At 38.6% G+C, this 26,246-nt stretch overlaps 1 protein-coding gene across 3 annotated transcripts in view; it reads left to right on the top strand.

The window, feature by feature from the left end:
• The window catches only part of adarb1b (adenosine deaminase RNA specific B1b), a 181,738-nt gene that overhangs the window by 27,144 nt on the left and 128,348 nt on the right, over positions 1–26,246 (top strand). For 2 of the 3 annotated variants that reach the window (XM_038305083.1, XM_038305081.1), the window contains exon 2: positions 19,934–20,008. The exons of the other annotated variant lie outside the window; for it this stretch is intronic. The gene's annotated coding sequence lies outside the window, so the exon portion shown is untranslated. The remainder of the gene's footprint in view (positions 1–19,933; positions 20,009–26,246) is intronic. 3 annotated transcript variants of the gene reach the window in all.

Genomic DNA, 26,246 nt, shown 5'->3' on the forward strand with positions numbered 1-26,246 from the left:
ACTTTTATGTTACTATCACTGCCCAGGAACATCTTTGGTTCTAATTATAGCCCCGGCCTGTATAAGAGTCCGGCCACTATTTACCTCCAGCGACTGGCCTTTGTTAGAGACCCGGCCACCATTGGAATACAGGCCAATATTAGAGGATTTATGGTAATTGTGCTTACTTCATAAAAAAATATTAAAAAAATACACAATTTTATATAAAAGATATTAAATTTTTAGTGTAGTTTCATTTAACAATAGTAAGACATCAACTTTTTCACTCCAGTCGTTAAGTTGGTGCTCTAAAGCTTAAAGCCAGATTGCTGCCACAAAGGAAAGAAGAGAAATGGAACTAGAATGCACATCTATGGATCTAAGCTGGAGTTAACAACCTCTCCACACAGGAGTCATTTTAAACAACTATGGACCCAAGCACATGTAAACAATAAAACCTTGGAGCTGAATGTGTTTAGGCTTGTGGCTGGTGTAAAGGAAAATGAAAATAAAGCTAAAACTGCAGTTTTAGGTAAAACAAAAAAATCACAACTTCACAATCTGACAGCCCTGTTGGAATGTATCATTCCTTTGAATAGAACCAAATCTAGAGAAAAGAAATATTTCTAGATAATGTAGTAGAAAGATCTGTGGCTGAATGGTTTAGAGTTTTGCATAATAATAAAATGGACGACACAAGATTTAAAAGTTATTTTAGGAGAACTGAGTTTAGTTTTATTTTAGTCTCTGTCCCCCAGCTTTGTGAGAAAGTTGATTTGTATGAAAATGAACCAAATTTTTAGATTTCAACTGTCTGGACTACATCTTCTCTTATAAATATTGTAAGAATAAAAAGTGGATGTAGACCTACGATTTATTATTATTACTCTTGACCTCAGTGAAGAATGTTAAACATTGTAAAAGACATAAACACTTCCTTTATCTCATAAAAATAACAGTTTGTAACATAAAATAATCTCATTTAAATCCAGAGCTCAGAACAGTTGAGATCTGTTTTAACAAACAATACTTACACAGCAGCTAGATGGCGCTAAGCAAGATGGAATTCACTGTGATGAGAAATAACGTAAAAAAAATTATCTGGGTTTTGATTTAAAAAAATCATGAAAGTGTTTGTAACAGTCCTTCTTTTATTAAAAATTGAAATGTATCAATATGTTTTCCCAAAACAAACAATACCTTAGTTTGGTTTTATGTGGTTCACATCCCTCCAAAAATGCCTGATGCTTCAGTTTTATGGGAATGACCAATCTATGTGTAGTCTACAATAGAATACTCCTTATTATAGATTTTGTTTAGTGTCTTTCTTCATTTTGCAGGCAATGCCAGTTCTAGTTGTTGATTTCTGTGCCTGTAGGCCAACTGTTCTCCCTTGCTGTCATGAAGTTAGTGAGGCTGCAAATCTGCAGAAGCGGCATCCTTCCTACATGGCAGTTCGATGCTGAGGTCATTCGTGGTACCAGCACTGGTGCATTTTACATGATAGATTTGACAGATTTAGATGGAGTTAATGCAGAACCTTCTGTGACCTCATGTTTGCCGTCTAACATGTTTCCGCTTATCCGAGTTTTTAAATACTATATTATTTAAAATGCCTTTTTAAAGGGGAGTGAAGGAACATTGCAAAGTGGATGTTTTTCAACGACCCTTTAGATTTTCAACATGCTTTATGTTGTCTTATTATTTCACATGTTGGTGTTTCTATTAAACCTCCTCAAGGACAAAGTCAGGCAGACACTGTAGCACTCACTCATGTCTTTTTTTTTCTTCTTTTCTCTCCCCCGTGCTGCAGATTTTCTTCTTCACACAGCGTTCCCTCCCGTTCAGACTGAGCAGTGATGAAATATGTGCCTAAATTTGGATATTCTGCTGTTGCAGGGCAGGTGTGAGCTTTCATCTTGCACTCTCGAAAAGTGCACCGCATGGTGCTGAGCTTTTCATTAGCAGCTTTTTTTTTTCTCCAAGACTAAGGCTCAACTTTCCATCAGCACCCTGAATCACAATATGTAATAAAGGGCTTTTTGCTGTAAGTTACATGAAAAATCACCTTAAAGGGATTTGTTAGGATTAAATGTAATTTGTATGCCCTGAGTTTTGTGGAAAGACTTGATCTACTCATTGATTAATGCTTTGCTCCTAAGAGAAAGAAATTTGGACAGAGGCTAGAAGGTGCGCCTGATCGGCTACAGTATGCTCTTCTGACTTAATTTGGCTTTTTGTCCTTTTCTAACAGATCAAACTAATTCAATCTTAATCTTCCTCTAATGGAGTCAATGCAAATCACCATTTAAAGTTAAAATGTTTGTCTGTTTGTTCCATTTGTTATTGACACCAAAAGGGGGAGAAGACCAATGATAATCGTTTCAAATCCACTTGTGATACCCGTTTTCCCTTAACTAGTTTGGAAAGTAGGGTGTTTATCCCTGCAGTTCTGATTGCTCTGAATGGTTAAAAAAAAGCTAATAAAATGAGCTGCTGGTTTTGGTTCGTCAGCTTCTGCTTGATGAATTTTCTGCAATTTTTTTGGCAATTTCAATACATTTATTGTTGGAAAAAATGCAAAATAAAACAAAACATTTTGGTGTAAAATTGATGTTCAGCAGAGCAGGATCCTCCTGGGCTCTCACTGTGAGGTTCATTTGAAAGGGCTGCTGTCATTATGTAACCAATCCTGTTGACCTAAATGGACAAATTAGCGTACCCCTACCCCTCTATCCAACCCCCAAACACAATAATGCATGATGTCAAAATAACTGACAGGGCAAGATGCACAAGATTTGAGTTGAGATTCAATCTGTGTGTGTACAATGACTTCAGTTGGAAACCTGACAGACAAGTTTCCTTATGCTAAAACTAAAAGTGCTGCCTGGACTAAGAGCTGTGCTGCTTTTTTCTGTCTGTGGAGATGGGGAAGATGTGTGTAAAATTTGTCGGGAAACACTCAGCCTAACAGGGCTGCTGTCATTAAGCTGACTCTGCAATAAATCTTTGCTGTTAAACCAACCAGAGCTCAAAGTTACTCATGCTGTTTCTGTTTGAGTTGGGAAAGCACCAATGTGGTTGTCACTTTGGGATCTAACTGCTATGCCTTGTGAAATATTTTTATTTCTGTTCATACAGGGAGTCTTTGCTAAAACCAGGAGTTCCAAAACATATTACCAAATTTCAACCTGCTCATTATAATTCTAGACTTTTGATCCATATTGCATATTGTTAAAGCTGCTCTGATTAAAAAAAAAAAAAAAAAAAAAAAAAAAAAAAAAAAGTTTACATTTATACCTCAATTTAGTATCCCTTTACTCCAAAACTGTTTAAGTACAGTAGAAGCCATTTAGGAATGTACTCAGTGCTCCATGAAAAACAGGTCAAGAGATCCAATTCAAAGTGTGTTACATAAACAGTGTCTTATGGATCCTAAAGCCATGACCTTAGTTGTCCTTTAGAGCAGTTGGTGTCGTTGTTTTGAGTCAGTTTTATTAAACTGGAATGCACATCACTAGAGCTGCAGGACGCTTCGCAAAGCATCGCTGGGCTCAACACCTTAGACTGTTGGCTGCCAACCAGGCGCTGCAAGTCATCCACTCTTTCACCATGCATTGTGTCGCTTTCAAGTCTAAAGCCATGGTTTTCAAACAGGGAATGCTCCTTTTAGGGTTGGGTTTATATTTTCTTTCCCCCTCATGAATTAGGCTTTAGGGTTGTCACGATACTAAACTCCTCAACTCGATACCGATACTAAGGAAAATATTCGATACTCGATACCATTTTCGATGCCACAAGGATAAAAACAAAGAATCCAAAATTCTAAAGAAATATTTTCATTAATAAATAAAATACAATAAATAAATACAATAAACAATAAGAACAATATTTTGGGGTTGTATGCCGTGCACAATATTAAGCAAGCTTGATAAAAAAAATTAAGTGTTCCTTCCTTGGCTATGCTTTGCACACATAACAATGACACTAGCCAAACCGGTTAAGAAACAAAAATAATTCTCAGCAGCTGCACCTGTTACAAAAAGTCTGAAACTCAAAAGTGCACAGAATTATTCAATCACACAGTGTTCAGAAAGGGCATTTTCCTCTATTCTGCACTTTAGATGAATGACTGCTTAGGTGCCACAGGTGGTGGCACTGTATCGATACTTTTAAAAACGAGTATTGTATCTGGATACAACGTTTCAGTATCGATACTTTTTTGAGTAGCGGTACTTTTGACAACCCTATTAGGCTTTAAAGAGGAATTTTGTTTTTTTTACATTGGGCCCTTGATTTTACGTTATTACATCATGTTCTACTCACCCATATCAGTTTTGTGTCATTTGGAGCTGTTCTGAAGATATTCTGTTCATATATCATTTATGGTATGCCAGCATGCATAACATGTAGGCGAATCACTGTCCCCCAGACATTTGCGGTTATATTTTTTATATTTATATATATATATATAAAAAAAAAAAAAAAAAAAAAAACTCCTGTCCGGCGCGTGTATGACGTCATCCGCGTGCCGGACAGGAGTTTTATTTTTATTTTTTGCTTTATTTAACCTATGGACATAACACCAGGTGGCTACGCTCTACCTCTTATATATTCGGCTAGCTAATCTAAATCATTCAATTCCATTTCAAGAGTGAGATCATCTGTGGTAGCAGCACTAGACATCTTCCAGGCATGTGAGTAAAACTAGCAGCAGTTCAGTGGACAGGAAGAATGAATGGTAACCGGCGCGCACGGATGACGTCATAAACACACCGCTTTGTTTTTTAAAAATCGAAATATAAAAAATATAACGGTGGATGTCTGGGGGACAGTGATTCGCCTACATGTTATGAATGCTGGCTTACCGAAAAGAACAAATTATGAACAGTTTAGTTTGTGCCTTCAACTCGGTGCCCACAGGAAGACGTTACTTGGATATAACCTAACGGAATATCTTCAGAACAGCTCCAAATGACACAAAACTCATATGAGTGAGTAGAACATGATGTAATAAAGTAAAATCAACGTAAAAATTACGTAAAAATTCCCCTTTAAGTGTCTTGTTGTTCATAGCTGATATTAGGAAACAGTATAGGGTGGATAGGTGGATTTAGGGCTAATGTTTGTTTTGGGGAAGTAAAGCGTGTCCAAAAGGCCAAATTCACTGCATCTAATCTTGCACGTAAGTTGTAGCCGACACAAATCAAATAATTTAGGCTAAAGTGTCGAGAGCCTATCTGATGAGTTGAACTTAACCGTATCACATGTCCAAACTATTTTATCTGAAATTTTGACACATGAGTTGAAGAACTTTGCAAAGTTATGTTGTGGTCAAAGTCATGATGGATTTTGGAGGAAAGAGACACATTTGAGGTGGTTTTGCCCCCTCTGCAACCCTCCCTTTTAAGGTTTTCTTGCATAGAGGGGAGCTCACTGGAAGGACTATATATCTTTTCTCGCCTGGGAACCTTTAGGGATCACCCAGAATCAGCTGAAACATGTCTCTGGACAGGAGAGGAGGAACGCTGTGTTTCAGGGAAGGACATGGCCAATCTCAGATTAAAGACATGAAGTCAATGTAACAATAGTCCATCTTGTACAGTGGGATTTTATTACATTAGTAGGTGGATTTTAATTGGTATAGTTAATTTTCAGAGGAAGTAGTCTTATTGTATCAATGTTTACCTTTTAAGGAAGACAGAATCAACGAAATATAGTCACAAATGTTTTTCTCTGCTAGTTTTTCAAAGATATTAGAGGAACATATTTAGGGATATACCGGGATATGGTATGGATATGGTATACAACTACAGCCTCTTTGTAAACTCAACACCAACCTTGTCGGGTCCCTGCTCATAGATTGCAGTGTGAATACCAGAATTCTTGTTCCACATCAGTAGTGATATGAGTAGAAGATGAACTCCTCTGCCTCAGAATTCAGTTGCATTAATAATTGCTTAGCAGAAAAGAGTCTTTAATCCCACAGAGACGCTGTGCATCCTCACCGATGCATAGCAGAGTGATGCAGGATCTAGTGAAATTTGTCAGCAGACAGGCAGGGTTGTTGTTTTTTAGAATCAAGATGCAGAATGCCTTTTTTTTTTTTTTTTAATATCTATCAAATTTGCCCTCTTGTTCATCCCAGAGGTGTACTCTTATTTTTTTCTGTTCTTTAAAGGTGTTTGTGTGCATTTGGTGCAAAGCTTCTGCTCAGAGTCGAGGCTGAACTGAAGTTTATCTTTTCTATTTGCAGAAGCAAGTGTTGTTTGATTTCTGTTTAATTTCATTTGTGTTCTAAGCGACCTTTCTTTTGGTCTCTTTTCATTTCTTTGAAGGTTCTGCTGTAGCTTGTTTTCCAAACCTTTGTTCCAGATGCTGTCATTCCCCTTGTGACTAAAACAGTCCAAAAGTTATTTAAGTAACATCTGGGCACAAGGCAGAGCGGCATCAGATGAGGACATCAGCCCTGGAGGGCGGTCGTCGGTAATCGAACCGTAAATAAAAAATGGCTCAGGGGATGTGGGATGCTAGAGCATGCAAACGTGGGTTTGTATGTAGGAGAGAGACTGTTTCAGTGGAGAGTGTGTTCATCAGGGCAGAGGGGGATGGGAAGAGGTGGAATCTGCCATATGGAGGAGAGAGAAAGACACAGAGAGGAAAAAGCAGAATGGGAAAGAGCAGGAAGGAGAAAAGTGGAGAGACTCAGCCACTGTTGTCAACTCACTTAATGCTCCCTGCTGGCCCCGGGGATGCTGACAGCACAGTTTCGTTGATTCATCCTCCCTCCCCAACTAGCTCCGTCGTCTTTTGCAGTCAGTCTCTGTCCTCGGTGTCCTTCTGGGACTCTGTTCGTGACATCCTCCCTCCCCTTGTTCTCCGGGATGACCTTGTTAAACCGGAGCTCTTGGTTTCTCAGTCTGCTGAGTAACATGTCTAATCTCACAGAGCTTTTTAATAATCCTGCCCTAAATCTGGAAGGTTAAAGGTAAAGTAAAGGTGGTATGCCACAAATATCACCAAATGTCCGAGCATCAACTTTTCTATCTTAAAGATTATTTTGTCTCATTACATTCCTCTTTCGGAGATGGAGTAACCTAAAAAATGAGCAGATTAATTAAACCAGCATATCTATCTGCCTTGTTACTCTCTAAGCATACAGTTGAAAAACGAACCTACAATCGCATTGATAACTGACAGCACATTAGTTCTGTTTTTGACTCTTTAGGAGGTCAGTTTTGAGGTCATTTCTGAAATGTGGAATCACTATAATTGTGAATACTAGAAAATAAGGTTTGGGATTATTGTAAAGGACAAAAAAAAATGTCTTTGCTGCAGTGGCCTTTATCATGCTGGATGTTCCTAACATTATCACTCATCCAGCAGCTTTTCAAATGTATCTATAAAACCATCTTTTTTGACAGATTTAATTTTCTTTCTTTCTGTGATTATTTAGTCAATCAATATTATTAACACATAAACTGCCAATAAGCGATTAACCAATTAAACGCTACTGCTATTTTACAGAATATTCTGTTATTAAATAATTATTTAATTTAACAGTTACCTTGATAATGCATTCTACTAAAAAGATTACCAGGTATTTTTTTTTATTTAATTAAAAAGTAATTTTAGCAATTTGTAGTTTGACAGAGAAAATGGAAATATTCTGAGCTAAGTATAACTTATACACATCAAGTCTCAAGTCCAGGAATTGTTGAAAGAAATTATGTGGATTAATTATTTTGTAATCTATTTAGAAATCGAAATATAACTTCTGCATGCTAAATAAAAATAGACCTAATTTCAGCAATAAATAATTGCTATTTGTTATTGTAGATATCAAATGTATGTTAGAATGTGTCATTTTAGGTTTTATTGATTTAAATATTAATGTTGCATGCCGGGGTTGACGTTAAGGATTTTTACCAGTTGCCCTTTGGGCAGGTGACTTTCAGATTTCATTTGCCCAGAAACATTTTTTACTTGCCCAGTATAATGTTTGATAAATATAGTTCCTAATATTCATTTTTGTATATATATCAATGAAATATGTTTGTTTTTTAAATGTTTTTTGTAATTCAGTATTTTTTAAGTTTACAGGTTCCTGGTGTGTATGTGCATGCATCAGATAATGAACTCAACCATAAATTACCGTGTTAACATGCTTTTCAATCCTTCCTGCACATACCTCCTTCTTTTCAAACTAAACTTTGCTTTAAACTGTTGTGTGCTTGGAACAATATAAATTGTAACTATAAAAATCTCAAAAAAAACTTGACAGGTTAAAAACTTAAGATAAATCACAAGACAGAAGTCAATGTCACAAATTAATAACTTTTATTTTAGAGTCACGGTATGTTGATACAAGATAATACTATAAATATATTGGGACTTTTCTAGAGAATCATTATACAGGGTTAGGGTTTATACAGGGTTTCCTTACATAATTTCAGAATTCCCTGACTTTTAACTGACTCAGGATTAGTTTTCCCTGACAAAATAAATGCAGCAACAAGACAATAATAATAACATAACAGGTCACCAATTTAACATGTTTAACTCTATAACATTTAAATGCACCTCTCCAATGTCTAAGAGAAAAAAACTTAATGAACATTTTTTAATGTATGACCTGGGAAGACTGCCATATGATAGCCATATTTACACTGTGCGCATGTCATACAATTATGCCAATTTTCCTAATCCCTGACCGATAATTTTTAATCTAGGGTTATCTGGGTGGTGGGTGAAATGGGTGGAGGGTAAAATAGGTGGTGGTTACTGTGTTACTTTACTTACATTTTTTTTTGCCTTGTTGTTTTTTAGCCTGCCAAGTCGAAAAAAAATGTCTCTGATTCGTGCCAATTCCCGGACAAAAATCACGCCATCTGGCGGGAAATCAAGCGGCTTTTTCAAATCACGGGGCTTTTTTAAATCACGCGAGAATGCTGGTGATTTTAAAGTAATTTGGAGCGATAAATGTTTTTTTTTTTGCGATGATTGCCCGGCGGACAAATGCAATGAAATTTGTACTCTCCCAACAATAAAATTTACTTGCCCCGGGAGATCGGGCAATGGTTAACATCGAGCCCTGGCATGCACGTTTTTTTGTTCTTCAGACAGACAAGCCTGTGAATAACATAATGTGGAAGTTGCAAATTGCATTTCCTACCTGACTGCTATAATTAGCATCTTTTCCTCTAAATAACGGGAACTTTTGTGTTTCCAGTCCAACAATAAAACATCTGTTTGTAAGCAAATCATGTGATTGTGATGCCATATTTGATGCATTTTTTACGTTATAAATTCCTAAAGGGTCTTCCAGGGCAGAAGCTCTCTGATCTGTAGTTAGTATTTCACTTCTAGTCCGTTTGTGGAGCTATTTCTGTCCAACAGAAAGGGCTCTGACTGGACGTGAAATGGATCCACTCTCTTGGCTAACTCTCTTAAATAGAGACAAGACCTTGGTGTCCTTGTCACATCAGATCTGTGGATTTGGTCTAATTTAAAGACCTTTTTTGCTGACAAAATCCTTAGTCAACCTGCTGGTTCTGGGGTTATGAAGGCCTGAGATGAGGAAGTGGGGAAAAACTTTACTGGAGTGGGAAGTTGACATTTATTGATTTGGTCCAGCATCATTTGAGCATGTTTTATCGAAGAGAAGTTGCTGTTTGGCTATGATTGCTCTGTTTTCACACTGTAGGATTTTAACACTACTCAGCACAGACGTTAATGTCCTTGACTCAGATTTAAGGGTTTAACAGCCTCTCTTTTCCACATGTTGAAATATCTGCAAATTAAAGGAAACCATTTTCGTTTCTTGAAGGTTAAAAGGTGAAGAGTTTAAATTTCCAACTCAGCTAATGGTTCTCTTGAGAAAGTTGCTGCAAGGTTCTGAAGCGTGCTCACTGTCGTAGGAAGCCAGACAGACTTATCAGTCTGTTCTGAGCCAAAACCAACAGTGGTTTCTGTATGTTTGGGATCTGACGTCTGTGTGTTAATCACCGCTTTGCTTACAGATGTTGTTGTAAGTTTAGTCCTTGATTAAAGCCTACATTTGATCTCTGTTTGCTTCACTAGGAAGAAGCAAATATGAACAAAAACTTTGTGCAAACTTTTTGAAAATAACTGAAATTCATAGCTGTGTGAAAATAATTTATTCAAAGGTGTATATTTACCTCTACTCACACTTTCTTTTACAGACTCTCAGGTAATTTTGTCAAGAAAAAACAGAATTAAACGTGTTGTTCGTAAAATGAGTCATCCCTTCTTAAAATGCCATAGTGATCCTATGAAAATGAAGCAGGATAAATAATGTCCATCAATGTGACATTTATCCTGTAGAAATAACAAATAAACAGCTAAACCTGTTAGTGGGGTGTTTAAAAAAATAGATAATAAGTAATAGCAACAGTTCATTGCCTAACAAACCCTTAGATGAATACCTTGTTGAAGCAGCTTTTGACTTAATTTTATAATTTACTCATGGATTCGCCATTTTTTGGGGCATTCTGGTTTACCAAGAATAAAGTTCTACTTTCCATTTAGGATTTTCTCAATCATTTGCTAACATTTGGTCTTTTTAAGCAACAGCCACTACTTGGAGGTGGATTAAAAAGGCTCAAAATGATCTAAGACAAACATCCATATAGAATGGTAAAAGCAGTCATTATTGAATCAAGTAAACATTGGAAATTTGTGACAGAATAGAAGCAGAACTTCCAAACTGATAGTGAAATGATGAGACAGACAATGATCAGGGAGGCTCCCAGGAGACGTAAGGCGACACTGAGTAGGCTGCAGGAATTTCTTGCAAGTTTCCAGTGACACAAATCCCAGCCTTTTTTTTTTTTTATTTTTCTTCAAAGAAAGCATCCAGATCATGTCCTGTTGAACGGCTCACCATTCTGTGTTCTATCTCTGTCACTATCACATGTCCAAACCGATACCACATAGCAAAACCTCCCACCACCCATCCTGAAACAAAAATGGCGGCAGGATGGGAACAAATGCTGGTTGTTTATGAATATCAGCCCACTTTTACTTTAATATTGTTGTACTAATATTGATGCAGATAGAAATGCATCACTACTTGACAGCGAAGTAACACTGCTTTTGTCTCTTATATTAGTTTTAAGCCTTTATTTTTGCATATCTATATATATATATATATATATATATAGAGTATTTTCTTTTTGGGAGCTCCTGAAACATTAATCTACTGTTTATTATGTTAACTGCAGTATCAAAGAGGCATTGTCGTTTTTGTAATATAATAAATATTTCCTCTCCTTGGATCATTATAAAAAGAAGTAATGACACTTATTGGATGGCACAGCTCAGTCTATCTTACAACGCAGTACTTAAGGTTTGAGAAGGATTTGCTTCTACATTTAGCCTCTTTAGGTTGCCGGAGTAAACGTGAAGTAAAAGTAAATATAGTTAATAATAAAGATGTGATTCTTATGAAACTGCTGCAATACAGTTAGTCTGAGCAGCGCTGACATATTGTGATATAGATGTTGGAGATCGGCCTGTTTTTTCAGTGTAGTCCTGTTTCTTTCACTGTGAATGGCTGGATGTGCTCTCTTCATTCTCTGACATGGGAGTTGGCTCAGAGCTCGTCTGTCTGGCTGTGTGTTTCCTGGACAGTTTCTTCTTTTGTATCTCTGCTTTTGTCTCCTTAAACCCCAGTTGGCCTCTGCAGATGGCCGCTCACACCTAGCCTGGTTCTGCTGGAGGTTTCTTCCTGTTAAAAGGGAGTTTTTCCTCTCCACTGTCACTAAAAGCATGCTTAGTGTGAGGGATTGCATTCCAGTCGATAAGTCGATGCAATCAACTGGTTTTCCTTAGATAGGAAACTTTGACTGTATGATCTGGTGAACTGTAAAGTGCCTTGAGATGTTGATTGAATTGATGTCATCAGTAGAGGCAGAGTCCCGAGCAGACCTGGTAGCTACACCTGTGCTAAAATTCTTTTTAAGCTCAAGAAGGACTATCAAAAACACCATCAGGAGAGATACTTTCTGTTTATAGCCTTATTTTCTCAAGAATAAATCTTTTTTTTTTTTTTTCTATAGGCATATAACGGGACTATTCCTCTTTAAATTGGGACATTAAAAGCATGCTCCACACTAAAGAGGGTTTACCTTTTTCCATTCACTTGCATAGAGGTTAGCCTTCTTTTTTAATAGACGAGACTTCCAACCATTCGCAGCACTATGTATTCTTCTTCATCTGAAATTAAGGAGATGCAGACAGCTTTTTTTCTTTCTTGTTGCCTCATCCTAATATAGACACTAATGGCACGGCATCTTATCTTAACCTCTGCCTTTGGCTACCTTAGTCATCTTGTTCTTCCCATCGCTTCCGTGTTTTTCCACTTCACTAGATCCCCACCATGACCTCATGCAGGACGGATGTAGCCCTTTGATTCCCTGGCAGATATTTATGTCTGGGTTGAAAGTTGCTTAAAGTTTGCCTGCTGTTTGTTACGACCAGCTAAGAAACCAGATAAGAACCTGACGAAGGGAGGCATCAAGTGCAAAGAAGTCGGGACCCATTACAGTTAAAGATAGCAGTAGAGGTGTAAAGGAGCTGAAAAAAAGGAAACAAGGTTTCTTCCAACTGCTGGGTTGTTTGTTTTGTAGCAAACTAAGGTCTTTTCTTATCCCTTTTGAGAAAATAGATATAGAATAATTTAGCTGCAGTTTATTTTCTTGTGGAGATTTTGAAAAATGTGTAAAAAAAAAATGTCCCTTTGAAATTACAAGAAGTCTTTCAACTATTATTCTTTCTTCAAAATCATTCATCTTGATCTTAAATGGACAGGCACTATGAAAAACCTCAAACTTTTATTTAGATCCATAGTTATTGGCTGTAGCAGAAAATCACTGTTTCTCTCAAGGTTGAGCTGTATGATCTTGATCATGATTTTTGCCATAAGAAAGCAGCCTCGGGCAGAATACAGAGTGTGGGCGGGAATAGAAATAAGCTTTTGTTTTTTTTCGTCTCTGCTGAACACCAACACAGAGAGCAGTGAGCCGGCTCTGCCTGCTCATGAACCACATCAACATGGCGTTGGAAATCAGGAGTTTTATGTTCCATGGATAATTTGGTACAAATGTTTTCTTGCCTTGTCCCCGCTCAAGTAGCTGCTTGATGATGGTTAATCACTGAAAGCATTATCTGTTGACTTTTATTATATATTAATGCTAATTTCCTACTTTTGTCAACTAAAACACTTTATCTGTCACTGCCCATAAAGAAGGAAATAGTAATGGGAACCTGTTATTGATCTCATTGTTAGACTTTACCATTTAGTCTTTAGTGCAATTTAAGGGAATTTAATATTATTTAGTATTTTAGTAAAACAGGAAATTTACTGACAAACTGAAACTCAAGAATGAGATTTTCTATTTCTGTGTAGTGGTTTAAACTGTGTGTATAGTCTTACTGTGTGATGAAATGGAAAGTCTAAAGGTGAAGTTCAAGAAAGCAATGCTATATGCTAACCTGACTCTGCCAGATGGATTTGCTCCGCATATCCATCTGGAAACCTTCGGTTGAAGTAATTTTGGGAAGGGGTGAAAATACTGGTTAGCTGATTGGCCTATGTTGGTGATAGACGGGCCAAATAAACCAATCAGATCAACAAAGCATATGACGTACTAACAGCCAGGCTACTTTTGCCGAAACCAGTCGGGAGAAGAGCAAAAACATCTTTTCCTCTGAGAAAAGCCCCCAGAGCAGTGTTTTGTTCTTCTTTCAGTGAAGAAATACTCTGTAATTCCGATAAAACTTGCTCGATAGCCACACTAACGCTAGTTTCATCGGCTGAAGCCGCCATGTTCTTTAGACTGAACTTTCGTGCTTCTCGTTGCGTCACACCTCAACCCGCCTTAAAGGAATAGTACACCCAAAACATGATTAGCCTTCATTTTCTTCTCACCCCCATGCTGAACAAAACTCTGGAGTACTTTTTTGATATCTCAAATGCATCTGGAGATCTGGGAGGCTTCTTGCTGTCTGCTGACATTCAAATAATGGAGGTCTATGGCGCCCGAGACAGAAAGGTCCATAAAAGTCCACAAAAACGTGTCAATATTCCTCCATACTGCTCGTCCAATGTAATCCAAGTGTCCTGAGTGGGTAGCATCCAGAATTTACTCGAAACGAAGTCATTTAGAACGTTTTAGAGCCTAAACAGTAGTGTATAGGATTTCCTAATAGCGCCCCCATGCGCGCTCACGATTCTACGGAAGCCGGCAGACCAAACCAGCGCATTCAGCTCGGCAAAGAACTCATGCTCTTCCTCAACACTGAAGTCCTCAGACATTTTTCTTTCGTTGTTTCTTTCTTTGCACAGGTAAACAGCACATTTCTTCTTCTACGCTTGCATTATCGGCAGAGCAGACGCTGAATGCGCACTTTCTTCCGGTTTGGTCTGCCGGCTTCCGTAGAATCGTGAGCGCGCATGGGGGCGCTATTAGGAAATCCTATACACTACTGTTTAGGCTCTAAAACGTTCTAAATGACTTCGTTTCGAGTAAATTCTGGATGCTACCCACTCAGGACACTTGGATTACATTGGACGAGCAGTATGGAGGAATATTGACACGTTTTTGTGGACTTTTATGGACCTTTCTGTCTCGGTCACCATAGACCTCCATTATTTGAATGTCAGCAGACAGCAAGAAGCCTCCCAGATCTCCAGATGCATTTGAGATATCAAAAAAGTACTCCAGAGTTTTGTTCAGCATGGGGGTGAGTAGAAAATGAAGGCTAATCATGTTTTGGGTGTACTATTCCTTTAAAGCCAACGCTGATTGGACGTTCGTTTGGTGAATGGCTCCAGATTTTTCTTCAATGGAGAGTCTCCAGACTGATTAGCGAGTGAAATCTTGAAGGCTCGCGAGATCAGGATGGTCTCACGAGGCTAGCTATATGCACCTTGTTAGAATCGGCCAATTCTTGAACTTATAAATTCTAGTTTTGTCCAAGCAACGGATGTAAAGATATAATCGACCTGTGATTGGCAATTGATGGCTTATTATATAAAAATGTATTCCATCCTAGTTGTTGATCACATCCACTTACACATAATATCTTTGTGTTGTAGTGCTACTGTCGTTGACTAGAGGGCGCCGCTTTTCATTCTTGAGTGGAGCCTCATTGGTATTTGCAAGAGGAGTGATGACTGGATCTAGATTGATTGATAGGCTGAGACAGAGTCTGGCCAAAATCATTTACACTGTTTTTTGGGAACAAGGATGGAGAAATGATATGGTGCATGTTATGCAGCTCTGTTTGTAACTATAAACACTCAGTAAAATTCTTAAATTTCACCCACAGTGCCCCTTTAACTGCGCAGCATGGCGAAGCAGCGTCAACTTCTCTGCTGTGCTTGGAGGGCATTGTAATTTGTCAGAGTTACATACGTTTTATTTTGATAATAGTTTTATATATTTTTTTATACACAAACATGGAGGACAGCGTAGGTTGAGGACAACGTAAGTTATTAGTAGTCATATATACTTGTGCTGGTGCCTGGTCTATAAAGGCGAGAGGCGGGGTCCACCCTGGACAGGTCGCCAGTCTATCACAGGGCAAAACAGAGACACAGAGGGCAAACAACCATTCACGCACACACTCACAGCTAGGGAGAATTTAGAGAAGCCAATTAACCTAACAGTCAGGTTTTTGGACTATGGGAGGAAGCCGGAGTACCTGGAAAGAACCCACGCATGCTCAGGGAGAACATGCAAACTCCATGCAGAAAGACCTCGGAAGAAATCGAACCCAGAACCTGCTACCCACTGCGCCACTGAGCAGCCCAGGGACTTGAGGTGTTATACCTCTTTCTCATTCAGCATTGTCGGCTGCCTTATCCAGCTACTTCCACTGCTTAACAGCTTTAAATCCATCCACAGATTGGGGACACAATTTCAGACAGTCAAGTGAACAGCCACAAAAAATAAATAAAACGTAGCTGAAAAAAAAAAAAATATTCTAGCATTAAGACAAGCAGTGGTGAACGTGGCCAAAAGAAACAAGCTTGGGTGTTTTTGGCTTCCTGATTCGGATGTCCTGAGGAAGCCTTCCTTTGGAGATTCTCAATTCACATCTCACTTGGGAAACAAACAGAAGCCCGGAGTGTTGCATTGAAGATGGATATCTGGGTTTCCCTCCTGGATTTGTAACCACGCCAACCGGACCTCTTGCAAGCTGCTGGTTGGTTACTAAGACGATAGACAGTGAATCACATCAGGCTTTAAGTTCTGTAAACAGACCTAACGGAGAACAGAAAAAATAGAGTTCAAGCACATAAATAGTGGGACGGTTTATTCATCTATATTCAGTTCAATTAAATGTTATTTTTAATACAGTACTTTATTAGTTTTTAAGTGTGAAATGAAAGTTATGACAGAAAACTAAAGTTCTGTAATGGTTTCACCAAAGTAGAGAAATGCTCCAACCAATGCTAATGGTTAAAGCATTCACAACGGCTCAGGGAAGCCGAAGGGTTTCATGTTGGGTCATTGATTTATTCATAACGGTCTCTAATATTAATAGAAACGTCTTATTGACTATTAATTCCCCAGCTTGTTACCCTTACTGCACCCTGTACTTAAAGTTTCAGGTGAAGATGACCCATCCCTCCTCACTCAGAATCGATTATTGATGCACTTACAACCTCCACCGTGTCTGCGCCTATTGACCTCTTTCAGAGGTATGAGTGATGGAGCAGTGTAAAGACCAGGGAGGATAAAATATTTATCTCGTTGACATTATTTGAGGTCTGACTCATGCACAGCCAGTGACTGTTGTGATATTAATTCTTGCTCTGTTTATTTGCTGTCTGCTAACAGGAGCACAGACGATGATGACAGCTCTTATGATTTGCAGGGCTGATGGATTTGTCGCCGTGTCGTGGAGATAAATGGGACCGTGGTTAGTCAGCCAATAAACCGCGTGTTTTTATTTGCACCCCTGCTTTCATCAGAGGCCTTTCAGTGCAGCCATGGTAAACAGAGTGACAAAAGCTTAGGATTGATTCTTCAGTGACAGTTATGTGTCCATCAACAGGGAGGTGATTATTGGTTATCGGATGGGGTCATTTTTGTGACCTTGATGCAACTTTTAGAAGCTGTTGGGTTTATTTTAAAGTAAATCACTTTTAGCTTTTGCTATCCTACACACAGCATACAGATAGTAGCACAATATGACACAGTTATCTTTTGTAACATTTCAGACATCAAGCACTGATTGAATGCAATATCTTTTTAGCTGTATAGATACTTTAACTCCTGTAGATTAATACAACGTTTGATCTGGATTCAAAGATGCATTACGCCGTTTTCTAAGAATACCGCCACCTGTGGCCAAAAAGCAAAACTGCAGCCCTCTTCTGGTTGTTTTTATAGCTCTCACTAATCAGCTTCTGATTATCGACAAAATGCATCTTGAATAAAACGTTTTGTTTACTAGACTGGAGCCATTTACAGGGTTTTCACGGTTCATTAGAAATCATTAAAAGTCATTGAATAATTATTTTTTAAATTAAGCCTGAATTGGCATTAACATTCATTAAATGTGATTATTTTGGCATTTAAAATGCTTTATTTAAAAAAAAAATGTTTATAAAAACTATTTATTAAATGATATATAATATGCAAATATATTGCGATATATTTGCGAGGAACTGCTTCCGGCTGATCGTCAAGCCGTATGTTCGGAGAGTTATAGGTACTTGTCGCATTAAAAATATTTTTAAGAGCATTAAAAGAGCATTAAAAAGCATTAAATTGGAGTTGCTCATTCCTGTATAAACCCTGATTTAACATGGACGCGTTTGATGTCACATCTGCCGAACAGCCCGGGAACTTCCGACCTGAAGTAAATTCAGGAAACCAGGCTACAGGCTTATTGATACATCAGTACTGAACTACTGAGGTCTGCTCATTAAATTACGTTTTAGTCGTAAAGATTTAAATAAAGTTATTTGAACAATATTTTCAGTTTAAAAAATGGGACAAACTCTAAAGCTTACAGAAGTGGTGATGATTGAAAACTGTACATAGACATATTATGGATGCTTGGCTCTTGTGGTTGGCATTCTGTGCATCTTTATTCCTTTTCCTTTTTTAAATTCTTATTTTGTTTGCTCTTCTATCCCTGTGATTGTTGCACATCTGCTTTGAGTTTTAGTGTTGGGTTCTGGTCTAACTGGTCTGATTGTTTGATTAAATGGACCTCCACTCAGCCGTTTGATTTATCTTCAGTTGGCTGACATTTGTTCTGAAGCTGATGGGCTATTGGTTGGAGAACGGGGTGTTTGTGTCCTGGAGAGGCTGTAAGATCACCTGGTTTAAAACTCAGACTGTCACTCTGGGTCCCTGAGCAAGACTCTTTACCTCAGATTGTTCCCCATTTTCTACTTTGCATTGCAGCCCAATCTTTAGGGAAGACAAGTTTTCCCAAAAAGGGATTTTTCCTTTAGATTTACGTACAGGCTTTTACTAATGTTATACACTTAATATGCTTTCATGGGTTTCACAATTTAGACAGTTGCCCGTCTGTCTCATGAATTTTTCCCGCTCCACCCATTAGCCCAAGGGTGGTTTCCTCTGTTCATGTGCCACAAGCTGAATCCCAACCACGGCTGACTGATCTTTAAAAGCTTGGAGTAACGATGTGGTTTGTCATTGCATGTAGAGAATTACAAGTCTGTGGCCAAAATAGGTTGGTTAAAAACATTCTTATACCAAATGCTCTTTTGCTTACAGAATTATGTACAGTGATGGTTGTTTTTATGTATTTCTCCTCTCTGATGTTTTGACTCTGTTTATATAAGCATTACATTATGTCCTTATATGTTAGACATGCCGGTCCCAGATCACAATACACCCTCCGAAAGCTCGTAAAGATGGGAACCTCTTTATGACATTTAAAAATATATATATAAGTTGACATAATATAAACATAGCTCACTGGTTCTGTTTCCTGAACTTGATCTTAATGTTCACAACCTTTGACAGTTTGTCCTAATGTGGAGCTGCGATTGATGTGGGGTGGGTGGGGTTGACGTTGGTTTTGCAGCGAGGAACTCTTGAATAATTATACATCCCAAACACACTGAGATATTGATGGATCCTTTTCACCATGGTAATTTTTTTTCTTTTGTCTGTGTTTTTAAAATACTGCTTGAGGTTCTCGTTGAACCCTTCATTTGTAAATGCTTTTATTTTTAGTTAAATAGTTCTTGAAACCAAACGTTTACCTCTTTCTATAGTGAATGTGTTCATTTGCAATGATAAATGATAAACTTTAACACATCTTTGTGCATTTTCTGTCTAAGAAACAAAGCTTTTTGAAGTACTGAAGTTTATAGTGTTGATTCATTATTGAGATACCAGGTATGTGGTGAAAATCAAGAAAAAAAAACTCATCCTGCCATAATTCATGAGGTGGACTGGAGTCTCTGCTCCAACCTGAAAAGGTTGTCCACATTGTTCAGTTTAAAAAAATCACAGCCTCCGACTCAGAGACGAGGACTTTTTAATTTTTAACAGAAATCTCGTGCAGATAAAATAGTTTCAAACAAAAACGTCAGAGCAAGAAATGACTAACAGCACAGAGTCCCTTTGCTTTATGGACATTAAACACTGATAGAAACATTTTATTTGCAAAAGAATACGGACTTGCATAAAAATGCTAATTTCTCTCTTTGGCCCAGAAATATTGTGAAGCTAAAACTAAGATGTTTAAAATTCTAGAATTTCTTTAAAGACAAATGAGGATGCCAAACATATCAGTTTACATAGTTTTTTTTTTTCCCATCTACTGGTTTTATCAGTTAGTAACAACGATTTACAACTCTGCTCAGTATTTTGTATAAAAGTCCAGCTTTCTAATTACCCATCTTTTCATCATCTCTCCATCCATTCAGGTTGCAGGTTGGAGCAGTGGTCAGCACTGTTGGCAACAAGAAGGTCCCAGATTTGAATATTGGTTGTAGCCCTAGGTATGTGGAGTTTTCTTGTTCTCCTTGTGCATACATGATACACTCCTGGTACTCCAGCTTCCTTTAACAGTCCAGGACCTTCCAGTTTATACCTTCTTGCCTTCTTCTGTAGTCTTTTCCTGTTTCTGTTTCCATATTTGATGCCTGAGTAATATAGCAATATCTGTCATGGATTGTTTAACTTCTGGATATAAGTTGTTCTTTTTCTTAATGGGCCTAAAAATGAATAAGATGATTGAAAAACTACTGAAATTTGACATAAAAAATGTGTAGAAATCTTTTTTTTTAATTGAACCACAACAGGTTGATATCTTATAGAACCAATCAGTTCATTTCCCAGCTGGGTTAACCATTCTACCTAAAACTAGAGGGTTAAAATCCTCATTGAGGATTTACAGTTTCCATTCAGAATATAGCTCAGCACAGCCAGAACTCAGTCGTCAGTTGTATTTCAGAACTGCAATGGGTCAGATGTTGATGTAATCCCTCCTTTCGCAGCTGGCGGGTCTGATATCATGCTTCAAAATTAGACTTTGAAAATATTCACAAACGAGCACATTCATACACAAAAACACACACGCACACAGACGGAGGCAGGCACTTAAGCACAGCGAACAAGGAAGGCTTCTTTCTTTTTCCTTTCTGTTTGAATGAGGAGCTGTGGCTCAGCCGTTGAGTGTCTCCTCTGTGTGCCTGTGAGGTCGACAGCCCAGGGAAGATTAGGAGGAAGCACATCAAATGAATGAAAAGGATGAAAGAAGATGGAGAGGAGAAAGCTGATGGTGCTAGAACCTTGCAGCGTTACACCCGCTTTAAGAGAATTATCTGTGCAAGGTCTGAGAGTGGACAAGAAATGCACACAAATGGTCACATAATGCAGCTTGACTTAAATCTCATTAAAACTCTTTATTAATCTGAACGACTTGATTCATGTTAATTTATGAACTGTTCTTGTTTTCCTCCCTCATCCAGAGGAGCCAACACTTTTTGCATAACTAGTGCAAAGCCTATCTATATAGATATGCTGTCATCTTGCATTCTCACAAAGGCCTTATTTGATCCTGTCACAGATTTTAGGGAGTTTAGAAGCTGTTAACTATTAAAACTGGGTGTGTTAGAACTGGCCGTGGGACCGACTGCAGGGAGTTTGTCATTAACTTGGATGGTTTGCCCGAAAAGCATGGGTGGAGTTATACGTACATAGAAGCTTTTCATGGAGGCATGCGTCACCATAGCAGGACCACAACACATAACCCTGCTCCCTCCCACTCACTGGTTTCCATATGAACAATTGGCAACATTCTTAACACAGAAATGATCCAATTTCCTCTTTAAATCCATGCACAAAAAAAAAGTTAATTCTTCTAAACGTCTAAACGTTTTTCCTCCATTACAGAGAAATGCCTAAATCCTTCTTATAACTATTTAACAGGACTTAAAAATGCTTTCAGGAAGGAAATTATGTTAAAATAGTTGCTTTTACACTTCCTACAGTAGCTGGCTGATTTATACACAAATTGAGCTTTTAATGTATTAAACACCATAATGATAAAAACCTGTTTTAATTCATCTGTAGTTATAGTAAAATTTTAAATCTTATGACAATAACAACACAAACTGTAACTTATGCATCAATTTCAACCTTTTTTTTTTCTTTTTTTGCCATATAATTATGAAATTCAATGATATTAATGATAATAAAGGTTATTTATAATTCACCTCACACCAGCAGTGTTGTTTTTTGACAGCCATCTTAGATTTAGTCTTAGACTTCAGAAGGAAAACTATTATTAGTCTTAGTCACATTTTGGTCATTACTATATGTATGTCAGTTTTAGTTGACTAAAACTTAAAACTGTTTTAGTCTAGTTTAAGTCAGTTTTATGTTGCAATAAAAAGTTAACCTTAACAATTTCGAATAACCACCAGATTCTTTACCAGACTGAGAGCTCTTGCCTAGATTCTACTATAGCTGGGTATAGAATGCTGCCATGCAGTTCATCATTGCTGTTGGGCAGAAAACTTTGGTTTATAGAATTCAAAAATACTTTTTTTATGAATTAATGCCTTACTTTATAAAAAAGTGTTTCACACTTTTGTGAAAACAGCAGATCTAGTTCAACACACCAGATTGGTTAATATAGCAGACAGACAAGCTTACAAAATGTACAATAAAGCAATGGTTTTAAATATTCAAGGTTTCCATTCAAAAGCAATCCTGATCTACTATGAATTATGCATTAAACATTAATCCAGTGATGTGGTGCAGCTGGTGCATGCTGTTGTCAGTGATGTCTGAAGTTGCAGATGGATCAGTCAGTAGGAAAGGTAAGTTATCTAGCGTTGAGAACTGGATGGTGAATTGAAAGCATGGCAGAATTTTGCAGTGGTCATCTGTATAACATGAGCTTGAAAATGTTTCTCTGAAGGGATGATGATGAGCTTTTCAGGGAAACATTCGATAGTATTGGAAAAATAGATTGCTAGTACTTTCCTGAGCATGTGTGGGTTGGCTCTTTGTTGTTCCTGGTTGGCTTGCTTTTGGACAGTGAGTTCACATGACTTGAATTTCCGCTCTTGGATGTGTCCAGCTGTTTTCATTTTCCATAGTGTATTATTGTACCGGTGAGCACAGCAAGAGAAGCTGACCAATCTAGTTCTGACAGGGATGGGAAAGGTCCAGAAGGCTGGTTAGCATCAACTTAACTCGCTCATTCACTGATGGAGGAATTGCAGAAAGGAGGTGGATGTCAGATGCCATCATTTCTCAAAGACTTTAAAATGTAATAAGTTGGGTTAATTAAGTTTAATTCTGAAAAGATATTTTATGTATGTGTAAACTCAGGGTTGCCTTTTTGTATCGGATATAAATATGGTGTTTGTTGTTGTGAAGAGAGGATGAGTAGGGCATCATGGAGACTGCCATGTGGTCTGACACAGCAATTCTTAACTTATAGGGTTGTTAGGGGTGACAAGGTCCAGGGTATGACCTCGCACACAAGTGAGGACATCAATGTACTGCCTAAGGTTAATAAAGAAGTCCTGTAAATATAATTTTACCAAGAAGTTAATCAAGAATGCTTTGATTTCTTAACTATCATGACTTATGAAGATGTTGCTCGAAATTAGGTTACAAGATAAATCTGGTTTAAAAATTTGACTTTAGTTTTTGCAGAGAGAATGTAGGATGGCTTTAAATGTTTATATAAGTTAATGTTAAGGTTCTTGTTGTGTTTTTTACTGTATAGAGCATTTTATATTTAGAAAAACGGATTGGTTTGAACTGAGGCATACAGCATGTTTTGTTTAACAGATATTATTGATAGTTAAAGTAATTCTATGCTTTTTCTCCTCATGTTTTTCATATCGTTTCTGTTAAATATGAGGTAAACGTTTACTCAGACAAAATGCTGATTGGCCTCATTTGATCATAATTTAGATGAGGACCCGTATCGTCTGTGTTTACATGTGGCACACGTGCAGAAAAACTGTGCGTCAAGCCCTGCGGGCCACAGAGGATGTTGGCTAACTGAACCCATCTGCTGCTTTTGCCAAGCGTAAATCCCGCTAATCAGAAACTTGCAGACTTTTGGACAGAACAAATCTCCCTGTTTAAGTTTCAAAGTTGGCCGAACAAGTTTTAAACAAATCAACCAGTGCAGTGAGACGCTGCTCTCGCTCCCTAAAAGGAAGAGCTTCAGTCTTCGTCCTGACTTGACTGTTAATACAACTGGGAGGATGGGTGGGTATCACAAAGCAAAATGGTTAACTAATCCCTTAATTTATGACGTTATTATGTGTGGTTTAAGCCAGGTTCACGTATGACTCAAAAAATAAAGAAGGAATTAAAAGCACACGCTGCGATCCACATGCTTGCATGGGGCTTGTCAATGCCATTAGCAGCCAATATGTGCACACACTCAGACATACTAACAAGCGGCTGTACTGAACAGTGCCGTTAGGCTACAATACATGCACTAGACCCAGCCAAGCGTGAGTGACCTCTTTTAATGCTGTAGGTCTGTTTGGCTCCCTTTCTTGCGTCAGATTGTGACGTCTATTGTGCAATATGCACAAAAGAAGGATTAATGTAGCTCCTGGTCTTTCATGAGTGTGCCCATTGTTGTGTGTACGACGTTCACCTTATTTATGCCAAGTTCCTCTCAGACTTAATTTCTAATGATGGTGTGAGAATTATTTATGCATTCCCGTCTGGGAGTCTGCATTAAACTCAACATTACACCCGTAGGTGTAATAAACAGTTGAACCAAAGACATTAAAATGCCATGGTCTGTTAAGCTAGCTGCGCTTTTTTTGGACTGTCTTATCATGTTAAGTCACACTCTCTTATGTAATTTGTTAAATTGACTCTTATCTTTCTTGAAAAAAGGGTCACTTGAAGCCCCCTCACCTCGTTATCTAATCCAGTCTTTATTTATAGATGTAATGGTTGAGTTTTTCGGGATTGAGTTAATAATCTAAAACTGTGTGAGGGGAAAATCTGTTTTTTCTCCCATGCTTTAGCTGATATTTGTTTTGCATGTTTGGGTGCCGGGTGAGATGCTCAGAGCTGTCAACAGAGGTGTCAAACAACTGACAAATTTTGTGAGCAATCAATATAAACAGATTATTTAGGAAATAAAGAGAGAATTAGACAGGGTGCTGAAATGTGAACTTTTAGGTTAATCTACTCATAGATCAATATCATTTTTTTTCCCTTTTCAATGTACTTTAATCGGCGCAGTGGGTAGCACTGCTGCCTTGCAGCAAGAAGGTTCTGGGTTGGATTCCCGCCCCGGGTTCTTCCTGCATGGAGTTTTCATGTTCTCCCTGAGCATGTGTGGGTTATCTCCAGGTACTCCGGCTTCCTCCCACAGTCCAAAAACATGACTGTTAGGTTAATTGGATTCTCTAGATTATCCTTAGGTATGAGTGTGTGTGAATTGTTGTTTGTTCTGTTTGTCTCTGTGTTGCCCTGTGATGGACTGGCGATCTGTCCAGGTTGTACCCCGCCTCTCACCCATTGACAGCTGGAGATGGGCACCACCACCCCTCGCGACCCCAATTGGGACAAGCGTATCAGATGATGGATGGAAGGATGGACTGCAATGGATGTACACTATATTGCCAAAAGTATTTGCTCACCTGCCTTGACTCACATATGAGCTTAAGTGACATCCCGTTCCTAATCCATAGGGTTCAATATGACGTCGGTCCACCCTTTGCAGCTAGAACAGCTTCAACTCTTCTGGGAAGGCTGTCCACAAGGTTTAGGAGTGTGTTTATGGGAATTTTTGACCATTCTTCCAGAAGCGCATTTGTGAGGTCGCACACTGATGTTGGACGAGAAGGCCTGGCTCTCAGTCTCCGCTCTAATTCATCCCAAAGGTGTTCTATCGGGTTGAGGTCAGGACTCTGTGCAGGCCAGTCAAGTTCATCCACACCAGACTCTGTCATCCATGTCTTTATGGACCTTGCTTTGTGCACTGGTGCACAGTCATGTTGGAAGAGGAAGGGGCCAGCTCCAAACTGTTCCCACAAAGTTGGGAGCATGGAATTGTCCAAAATGTCTTGGTATGCTGAAGCATTCAGAGTTCCTTTCACTGGAACTAAGGGGCCAAGCCCAGCTCCTGAAAAACAACCCCACACCATAATCCCCCCTCCAACAAACTTTACACTTGGCACAATGCAGTCAGACAAGTACCGTTCTCCTGGCAACCGCCAAACCCAGACCCGTCCATCAGATTGCCAGATGGAGAAGCGCGATTCGTCACTCCAGAGAACGCGTCTCCACTGCTCTAGAGTCCAGTGGCGGCGTGCTTTACACCACCGCATCCGACGCTTTGCATTGCACTTGGTGATGTATGGCTTGGATGCAGCTGCTCGACCATGGAAACCCATTCCATGAAGCTCTCTGCGCACTGTTCTTGAGCTAATCTGAAGGCCACATGAAGTTTGGAGGTCTGTAGTGATTGACTCTGCAGAAAGTTGGCGACCTCTTCGCACTATGCGCGTCAGCATCCGCTGACCCCGCTCCGTCAGTTTACGTGGCCTACCACTTCGTGGCTGAGTTGCTGTCGTTCCCAAACACTTCCATTTTCTTATAATACAGCTGACAGTTGACTGTGGAATATTTAGGAGCGAGGAAATTTCACGACTGGATTTGTTGCACAGGTGGCATCCTATCACAGTTCCACGCTGGAATTCACTGAGCTCCTGAGAGCGACCCATTCTTTCA

Source organism: Cyprinodon tularosa, unplaced genomic scaffold, assembly GCF_016077235.1.
Source record: "Cyprinodon tularosa strain WSP-4 unplaced genomic scaffold, ASM1607723v1 ctg551, whole genome shotgun sequence".
NCBI lineage: Eukaryota > Metazoa > Chordata > Actinopteri > Cyprinodontiformes > Cyprinodontidae > Cyprinodon > Cyprinodon tularosa.